This window comes from Salminus brasiliensis, chromosome 3 (genome assembly GCF_030463535.1).
Source record: "Salminus brasiliensis chromosome 3, fSalBra1.hap2, whole genome shotgun sequence".
Taxonomy (NCBI): domain Eukaryota; kingdom Metazoa; phylum Chordata; class Actinopteri; order Characiformes; family Bryconidae; genus Salminus; species Salminus brasiliensis.
Genome location: NC_132880.1, coordinates 39,017,815 through 39,028,865, shown reverse-complemented (window position 1 = coordinate 39,028,865; position 11,051 = coordinate 39,017,815).

The following is an 11,051-nucleotide window of genomic DNA, read 5'->3' as shown; positions in this document are numbered from 1 at the left end:
GCCATTCATATACTGCAGCAATACTCTTATTTCACTGTTTGGGTTGAACAGGAAATCTTGAAAAAGAGCCAATGTAAATTATTACCAATGTAATCTTTCCCTACATCCCACATCTTTCCTGTGGTATCTAGATAGACAGAGGCGAGTGGGCTCTTCTGTTGGTCAGGCCACCAGGAGCTGGACTGAAAACCTTAATGCTGCATTCAGGTGCTCATCAGATGGTTGTACATTCTAGATGATTAACTAGTAATTAGAAGATTTTTGAAAGGTATGCCCACTGGAAAGCATGGAGATCCAGAGAATATATATCTAGCCCTTTTCTGTTATATTATATTTCACATTTCATAAAGTCATGTATCAGAATTTAGAATCCTGCATTTGACACTGGTACACTCACATTACTCGTTAGATTAATTGCCAACATAATTGAAATGCCTGCGTTTAATCTAAAGCAGGCAAAATCTGCCCATGTGCACTTAGCATTAGCTTCGCCTTACCCTATAAGAATTCCTCTTGTGAGCTAGCAGCAGTAGCGTTATCATTGAGGTGTTTCCTTCCTGTGTTTAAGGGTTTGAAATTCACAGCCCAAGCTGAAGGCCTAGCTGTAATAGTCACAGCTTGCCACCGAACAAGGACACAATGTTAGTGATGTGAAGCACCAGGGGGTGTCACTACAGATTTATGGATAGGGGCTAAGCCTTTACATGGAAGTCTGGGGCATGCTTGCCTCAGAATAAATAAAAAAGCCCCTAAAATGTATGTGTTGTGAATTTCTACACAGATTACACAGATTAGATCGGTCTGATTCTAGTATTTGTCACAGATAAACTTCCAGCAGACACAGATCAATTAAAAGAACTGAAGTCGAGCAATGCTTTCTCAAGGTTGCTTCTGGGGAATGTACGTGCAGGTTTGACATTTTATGCAGGGTGAACGTTTACTCTGAACAAATGAGGATATAGCATCAAATAGAAACACCACAGAAAGGTCGGGAAAGTGATATGCTTGTATATGATATCTGGAAATTGAAAACCAGAGAGCTATCTAACTCAGCACATTCTGCGGACCTGTCTGTGCTAACTGCTCTGCTTTAAACATCTAAAGGCCGACTCTGGCTTTTCACATCAGCATCCGATGTGCGGAAAATGTCACACTTCATCCAGACAGGGAAAGTGGAAGCTTTCCGTCCGCCTCTGCGACTCACAGCTTTCAATGACTTCGAATGGAGGAGGCTGCAGGCGGAGACGCAGGTGAGTAAAAGGACAGTAAGGGCAGACCTCTCTGTGCTGGGCCTGGCAGATTGGGGACATACTCTCTGACCTTTATCATGATTTATTTATCTCCAGTGTGAGGACAAGAAACCGCACTGTTGCCAGCATTCACAGAAAGTAGAAGCTTTACTGGTGTTGGGGGACAGCTGGGTAAAGCCATTTTACTACACACAGAAAATAAATGATGGATGTTATGAGCAGGGGTATCAATACAGATTTGAGGAATGAAGGGTAAGCTTTTACTTGGGAGGCCCTGGGGAGGGAAAATGAAAAGCCTTGAAAATGTCAGATGTAAAAATGTGACAGATGTAAAAATCGATCACAAATGTGGCTATTTTTACATCGGCACACAGCATATCTGTCTCGTTATAGTAAGCACTAAACTCATACAACGTAAATACTCTCTGTCAACTTCAGCAGACCCAGATCAATCAAAGGGAATGCTATTTAAATACACTATAGCCTTTTAACTGTCCAGACCTGCTCCTTTGGCTTTGTCAGCCTCCTTCAACTGCATTCTCAGTAACACACTGCTTATTATGCTGTGTTTCATTTACCACGGACATCATATGTCTAAACTGGGAATTACGTCACACCTGAGTCTACTGTGTTCAAGATAAAGATTTCCATAATTGTACAGTATAAGTGTATTTCTAAATATTTAATTTGAAACTAACCAAAATATGGCCCACTTTTTATATCCTAGGTTAGCACAGTTACTGATACCTGCTGATATCAATGCATTATATAGCATTTTGCACGTCCAAACATCACAGAAACAAATAGAAGCTGGATGATACTGTGTGTACTATTGACTTAATGAGACACAAAGAGACAGAAGTGCTGATAAACTGTACAATACTACTGCTTTTATTACTGTCGATGTGAGGTGCAGCCATCTTGGATTTTGAACTTGGGGTTGGTGAGGCTCACTGGCCTTCTGAGCTTCCGTCTCATTTTGTGTATAGGTTGAGGAACTGATTCACTCTTCATAATAAAGCTGCTACAATGTGGTTTTAAAGTGATGCCATAGACAAAAGATGCTAGTAAGAGATTTGTAAAAAAAAAAAAAAGCTTCTTCACACAAACAAACATGGTTCTTCTGTGGAATTGCTCAAAAGACCTTGGTAGCGTCTTTATTTTTAAGAGAAACATATTTGTGTTATAATCAACCCTGTGGGACTTTTCCACTGACATCTACTTACTAAATAACTGTCATTGTCTGTTTGTTTACAAAATCACTGTATTCATCATGTTACTCTGATATTAGCTAGCTAACAAGCACAAAGCAGAGAGAAAATAATAGCTAGCTGTTGTAGACAGGCTATGTGTCTCGATAGCCACTGTAGGCACAAACTTTATTCACAAAATCATCCGCCTCTACACCGCATTGTTCCCAAAACACATACTTCTTAATCATAGGGGTTAGGGGTGCAATAGCAAGGCATTAAAATGGTGTGCTGAACGGAATAAAAAAAATGAAATGAACCATTTATTGATTGATTGATTGATTGATTGATTGATTGATTGCAGCAGTGATACCCTGATGCCAGCGTGTAAATTAAGGCAATTGTGGCTATATTTAAGGTGGAACTCAAAAAACAAGCTGGAGAATGAAGCGAATAGAGGAGCGAACCCTTACTTTTGAAAGGTTAACCCTGTTACTAAAGGTTCATTGGTTTACAGGGCATTGGGTCCCAGACAGCCCAGCAGCAGCCAAAGAGCCAAACAATGCTGGGACAGAGCTCAGGTCCTAGCGCCTTTCTACACCACATACTTTAAAGTTGCACTGCTGGGTAATGTATTAATGTACCGTGTTGTATTCAAAATGATAATGTACCTTCAGGCATATTTAGGGGGGTCATAAACATTTAGGAAGGACTAAAGCCCCCCAAAACCGGACTAGCGACGCCCCTGATAATAAAACTAGTGGGTCAGTTGTTAGTCAAAATGAACGGGCTGCTTTTACCACCCGTATTCCGACACGCCCCGCCTCCTGCACTGGGATTGGTTAATAGGAGGAAAACGGGTGGGGTGGGGGGGATTTGTTCCACGTGGACGTGTGTTTGAAAGCACCTCGGTAGGAGCAGCAGCAGCAGCAGCAGCACGACGTGGCCCTTGATTAATGTGCTGTGGGGGAGGAGGCCAGGAACAATCCCCCCAGTGTTATCAGGAGCAAGCAGAGTCAGGAGACTCATCCCACAGCACGGGACTCTTCAGGAGACAGGGAGAGAACTGCACATTAGCAAACATCTCTCATAGACTTTCACCCATGCCTACAGATCAATACCAGTTTTCATCATCATCACCATGATCAGCATTGTCATTGTCATTATGATTATTTCACTCTCTGTCATACACATGTGAAAAATATATGGGCCCAGTGAAAGAGGACTGTATAGTGTGCTGGCTTACTCTGAATCTTACTGATCTCTGTTACATTAAAGGTATATATAATATCTCAGTGGTTATGCAAAGTACATTTGCAGTACATTTTACCTGACCAGCATGTTCATACTTTTAGCAGTGTGTGCTGGGCTGTTTTGTTCTACAAACAATGACTGAGTCATTCTACAAAACTGGTGCCATTTTCAACGTTTGATGAGATGCATAAAGCATAAAAATGTGCCAAAGTGTGTTTTCAAAGCTTAAAGCTATTCACAGTGCTCTTGCTAACAAGAAGAAAATGATGAAGAAGAAAATGATGATCCTAAAAGAGTAACATACTTTTAGTAATTTTTCATTAGTACATGGCCATTTTCATATATCTGTACCAACCAACATAGCAGCTACCTCCAAAAATAAATGCTATTAACTATGTATGTGTATAAATATATATATATATATATTTAGCATCACTACTGCACCGGTACAGCCCAGTATCGCTAACATGCTAGCTGGCTTTGCTCAGCATCACTACCACAGCATTAGTCACAAGCCAATCCTCAGGGATCCTGAGCCCTTCACATCTAAAACTAGTAAATATGTGGTCCACATCTTAAGAGTCCTTTACCAGGCAGGGTCATATGAAATGGTACATGCGACATTGCAGATGTCTATGCCACAACCCTTTTTAAAGTAAAGAGCATACATTTTTGCTCCCATACAATCTATTAATCTATCCTTTAAGCTCAACCACTTTATCAAGCCAAAAAGATAGGAAAGCTGTTAATTAATTAATTAATTAATTATCTAATTAATTTATTTATTTTAGACTATTAATGCAAGAAAATGATATTTCAAACTGATTGGCTTATGTACTCGGTCCGAAACTTGATCTTTTTTTGTGAATGTGGCGTCCATATCTGAATAAAAAGAGTAATATTAGTGGGGATTTCATGCCTAAGTTGGGAATTGAGGATTTTATGCCTATTTTGAGGATGAACATATTTTCATATTTTGTCTTGCAATGTGGAAATGGCAACTGTTCTGTAGTATGACTCAGCATCACGTACTGCACACAAACCTATTTGCATTTAAATTTTCTCTCAGTTTTCAGAGTTGGTGTTTTTATCTGAAATGTGCTTCTACAGCGCAAGATACAGCGCTAAAATGGCCGTCTTCACTGGTGTGTGGCATATAACAGGGCAGCACGATTGCTTTTACAAACTCTTCTTGTAATGCAGCAACTGAAAATTTATCATAACACTTTTATAGTATGATCTGACAATGAACTTGTCTGGGTCTGTTTAACCTGTCAAATCAAGTGTCTTTCTAAAAAAAGATTTTTTGATCCCTTTTTTATCTTAAATGATACAGTTGTGTAAAAATGAATAAGGCATAGTTTGTGACACAAACTAAAACAAAAAATGTCATAAATTGTTATTTGTTCATTTCAAAAGTTATTTTAAAATGTGTTATAAAACAGCATTGGGAAATCAGTAACATTGAGAAATCAGAAACAGCACTGATAAATCAGTAATAGCATTGAGAAATCAGTAACAGCATTGAGAAATCAGTCACAGCATTGAGAAATCAGTAACGGCATTGAGAAATCAGTCACAGCATTGAGAAATCAGTAACGCATTGAGAAATCAGTAATAGCATTGAGAAATCAGTAACAGCATTGAGAAAACAGTAACAGCATTGAGAAATCAGTAACGGCATTGAGAAATCAGTAATAGCATTGAGAAATCAGTAACAGCATTGAGAAAACAGTAACAGCATTGAGAAATCAGTAACGGCATTGAGAAAACAGTAACAGCATTGAGAAATCAGTCACAGCATTGAGAAATCAGTAACGGCATTGAGAAATCAGTAATAGCATTGAGAAATCAGTAACAGCATTGAGAAATCAGTAATAGCATTGAGAAATCAGTAACAGCATTGAGAAAACAGTAACAGCATTGAGAAATCAGTAACGGCATTGAGAAAACAGTAACAGCATTGAGAAATCAGTAAACAGTAACAGCATTGAGAAATCAGTAACAGCATTGAGAAATCAGTAACAGCATTGAGAAAACAGTAACAGCATTGTGAAATCAGTAACAGCATTGAGAAATCAGTAACAGCATTGAGAAATCAGTAACAGCATTGAGACATTGGTAGCAGCACTGAGAAATCAGTAACAGCATTGAGAAATCAGTAACTGAGAAATCATGCCATCAGTTAACTTTCGTCTGTTTTTAAAGGGTTAACTGCTGCTCACTTGATTTAGTGTTGTTGGTGAAGATGCAACTAGTTTGGCACTTCATGTTCCTCTCTCTCGCTCTCTCTCTCTCTCTCTCTCTCTCTCTCTCTCTCTCAGGTGTAGGAACACGAGCCACTAAAGGCACTGTGATGTTTTAATGCAAAAATAAGGACACACAGTGTCATTGATGCGAAGCAGCAAAAGCTATTCAGGATCTAAGAGTGCCCCCTTTGTGGAGAAACATGTGTGGGTGAGTGATTGAGTAAGTAAGTGAATTTCAAACCAGACCCACGAGGTAAAAAACCCCACTATAGTATGTAGTTAGGATTTACACTACTAGGAGGGTATTAAAAAGAGTCTATCCTGCTTTTGTTGGAGTAACTGCCTCTATGGTCCAAGGAAGGCTTTCTACCAGATTTTGAAGAATTGCTGTGAGGATTTGATTGCATTCAGCGACAGCGATTCAGAGTGTTAGTGAGGTCTGGATGTCATCCCCCACTCCCCAATTCATCCGAAAAATATTGGATGGAGTACCACCAATTCAGAGAACACAATCTCCACTGCTTCAGCACTGGCTCAGTGCTGGGGGGCTTTGTACCCCTCTAGTCCATGTCTGGCATTAGGCATAGTGACAATAGATTCATGTTTATCTGCTCCAGAGAGTCCTATTCTATTGGCAGCACTTCTCTACAGGGACTAGACAAGCCTTTTCCTTCAATAGAATTTCCTGGCATTTGGCACGCCAGTGCAAGTTTCCTCATGTCTACTGGTGCTGCCTATTACTCGCCTATGCTGCCTGCCAACGTCACACTTCCTCTTTACGCTTTCCCCCTTTTGTCTCGTTTAAGCCACAAACAAACAGCTCGGGCTGTTGCCGAGGCAGCAAGTGCAGATCTGTGGAGCGTGTGGTAAGGGTCATTGGGGTAAGTAGTGGGTGAGGGCCAGTGCAGAATAAAAAGCTTCCCAATTTCTTGTTAGCGCCGCCCTTTTACAACGATTCAAGATAAGCTGCACCAACACAAAACTCACTCCTGCCATTTGTTACAGAGAGTGCAGTGCTGCTCTCAGATCAGTGTGAAAGGTCTCACACTTGCTGACACGTCCAGAAAGAGTTGAAATCAATGTAAGTAAGTTGCTGACTCGTCTGTTTGGGACGAGTCCTTTCTCTGCACAGCTCACAGTGTTTTGCTCTGCGGAATCGCTGGATGGCACCCTGCCAACCGTAACCATGGGCCAACTCAGACTGAGGACGACAAAGTGACCCCAGTGACCTCTGCTGCATAATTTTAGTTGTTGAGATGTACACAGAGTCAGTCATTCAGAATGGTTGTTGTGAAATGGGCTATTTAACAATATACCCTGTATGTCCAAATGTTTGTGGACACCTATTCTAAAGAATGTTGCACCCATGGCTGACACAGATGACACAAATGCACACACACACACAACTTGTCTAGTCCCTGTAGAGATAAACATGAACCTATAAGAAGGGTATAAACCCTACCTCACCATTGAGCTTCGGAGTAGTGGAACTGTGTTCTCTGGAATGATGGTGCTCCATCCAATACTTTTGGGCTTAGAGTGAGAATGAGGTGGACTGGTGATCAACCAACATCCTGACCCTACTAATGCTCTTGTCGCTGAATGCAATCAAATTCTCACAGCACTCCTCCGAAATCTAATAAAAAGCCTTGTCTGGACAGTAGAGACAGTTACTCCAACATAACACATTTTTAATACCTATGATTTCAAAGGAATCAATGAATGAGCAGGTGTCCCAATACTTTTGTCCATATAGTTTATAATCCTCATCATGAACATAAAATGTTACAGAAATGAACAAGAAAACACCTTTTTAGGCTATTTTGCCTTATAACATCATATTATATATATTATATACAATTTTCTAAATACATACATTGTAAGTGGGATTCTGCTTACTTAAAGATTAAAGATTAGAAATATTTATTAGATGCAAAAGTATTAGAATATGTAGTGTTTGATCTATTCTGTTATTTAAATTTATGACATTTAGCAAAATCACAATTACCTAGAGTAACCGTGGTCAAGGTTGCCAGCACCTCCTGATATGGATAAATAGACAGTCATAATGACTGAAGATGCTGCAAGGTCACCACTCTTATTACTATTCTGTGTATGAGAGCAGCCTCTGTGGGCCAGAATCAATTTCAATTAAGGAACAGTGACCTCCAGAAAGAAACTAAAAACTACAACTAAAAGTGTATGATTTACTTTCTAGTCAGGGCAAGAAAACAGAGTTATAAATCATAGTACGTTTCATAGATCCCAGTAGATGCGGTAAATCTATGATTGCGTGCTTACGGTTATGACTCAGCCTCCATTTACACTGCACCACTATATTCATTGCCATATTATAAAAGCATTACAACTGAGACACTACATTTGTTTCTGTAATTATAATGTGACTGCAATTGTTTCTGAGAATAAAACATATTTTAATGAGCTTTACAATAAATGGAGTTTCAAGCGTGTTTAATATTGTCCTCATCCATTTGTTTACAGCAGCCATGTCCATTAAAATGAAGCAAAACAACCATTTGATTTTCATGAGTTCCAAGCGATTACCACTAGGTGACAGCAGACTCTGAATTATTAGACTTCACTTGCCCTGTTCTGGTCTGTGGGTTCAAATAACTGAATACAGAAATGCTCGTTTTGAGTTGAATGACACTCTTGACACTAAATGCTCAGTGACATTTTAGGAAGACTGAATGGCAAAGAACCCCCATCCACCCAAACGTAGGTTATATCCGTTCCATTATTTAGGCCTATTCAGGGTGCCTGTGTCTATTATCCCACAAAGTATGCTAAAAAATTCACATAATTCGTTGTAATTCAGCACAAATGATTTGCTGGACCACTGGAAAAGGCTCATTCTTGTCACGCCAGAGCACACAGCAAGGACTAACACAAAGGCTTCAGCAGCGTATTAAGTTTGTGCACTGAAGAAAGGCAGTAATGTAAGACATACAGTATAAGCACCTGCCTTGTAAAGGTTGCTTGATGTTATCAGGGAAATAGAACTCTAGTACCCGCCAATTCCTGGAGGGGAAAAAGAGTCAATTGGTTTTAGCAAGGAAAAGAATAGCAGGCAAAGACCACCAAACCTGGGGAAATGCCAAGTGTCACAGGTGTCTGGCAAACAATGGCTCCGAATGTTGCCATGCTCTGTGGACACCAGACGGCATCCGGCACTAGCAGGACACGTTGGGAAGGACTGGCCGGTCCCTCCATGAGTAAACAAAGTGGGTGGAGACAGAGAAAACCAGTCACTCCACATTTAGTAGAAAAGAGCAAATATCTCAGATATCTCAGCCATTGATAATATCAGTTAGGTGGCCTGTAGGTATGTAAGAACCTTAAGACATACCTAACAGCCTTCTTACTACAGCACGCAATAGCTACAATAATGTGAACATCATAAATACACCATACAACCACAAAAAAAGCCTCACCAGCAAAAGGTCTGGCAGAAAATATACTGGAACATCAGGGCCATAATTGCTGGACTTTTTGGCTCTTAAAAGGTTACAAACATGGTTCTAAAAAGGGATATTCTATGGCATCACTCAAAAAAACAAACATTTAAACCACCTCCATACTATTTTTAAAAGTATAGGCCTTTAGATACTCAGGATGTTGGATGATCACCAACCTACCTCATCCCCAACTCCCTAACTTATCCTAAAAGTACTGGATGGAGCACCATCATTCCAGACAACACAGTTCCACTGCTCCACAGCTCAGTGCTCAGGCTTGGCATTAGGCATGGTGCCAATAGGTTTGTGTTTTCTGCTTCAGATAGTTTTATTCTATTGGCAGTGCTAGTGCCTGTGTGTGTGTGTGCATTTGCACATCTGTGTCAGCAATGGGTGTAATTTGAAGTAGCTCATTAGCTGCATTCATTAGAAGGGGTGTCCACAAATATTTGGACATATAGTGTATCTCTGTATTTTTGCCCTTACCACTTATATTCCGTACTGAATGCTGTGTTGCTGGGAGCTGCACTGTTCTACGTGTTTATACTCTGTCCTTTTGTCCTTTGTATTTATCATATTTATTGTACAGTTTGTGCTCTGTTTGCATATTTGTAGTCATGTGTGGTGTCAGGTTGCGCTTTGTTGCACGGTGACCCTGGAGGAATGTTATTTCACTTCACTGTGTACTTGACTATGGCCAAAACAACATCTTGAACATATTGAAGTCTATGTTTTTTTCATATAAGATTAGATATAGCTATCTTCCTAACTCACCCTATTCAGGGGTTAAATTGGCTGTATTTACCAGCATTGTATAATCATGACATGTCATCTTGCAAATAAAACCACCCCGTCCATATCAGTGTAGGAAGACGTAGATTGGCATGGAGTCAAACGTTGCAAGTTATCTAGAGTGACAGACTAGAACCAGCATAAATGTTTCAAACAAAAGTGATGTGCAATGTCAGTGCAATGTCGGGGTAATTGAGCTCAGCTTTCCCTCAAACAGTCCTTGTTGGCCAAACTGCAATTTAAGTTCGAGCCTGTTTAATTATTTCTCTCGCTACTTCGGCTTTCGAGACGATGAAGAATTGTCTTACAGAGCTACAGCAGGCAGTGTATGCTGGGCACACTGTTGAAAATGAATGTCCAGTATCTTTTCCTGAGGTTTCCTGGAATTTTATCTTTCTTTTACATGAATATGTTGGGCTTGATGAGGCTTTGCATGCTTGGGTGGGCTTTTTTCTGAATAGCATTTAGACCTGTATTTCCAGTTTGTCCCTAAATCAAATCTTACAGGCATCCACTTTCACATTTTGCAGCACATGTCCAAACAATGGTCGATCCTGGCTTATCCAACATTTCTTCTGAAATCAGTGAAGGCTTTATAATGAATAATGTATGATTTACTTGTATTCAGCCACAAGAGCATTAGTGAAGTAAGGTACCGATGTTGGACAATCAGTTGTGAATTGGAAATGTACCTCCAACTCATGCCAAAGGTATTAGATGGAGCTCAATCACTCCAGAGAGAATGCAGGCCCCACTGCTCCACAGGCCAGTGGCAGCCCAATGGCAGGGGGCATACACCTCTTTAGCCAACACTTGGCATTTGACATGGTGACCTTT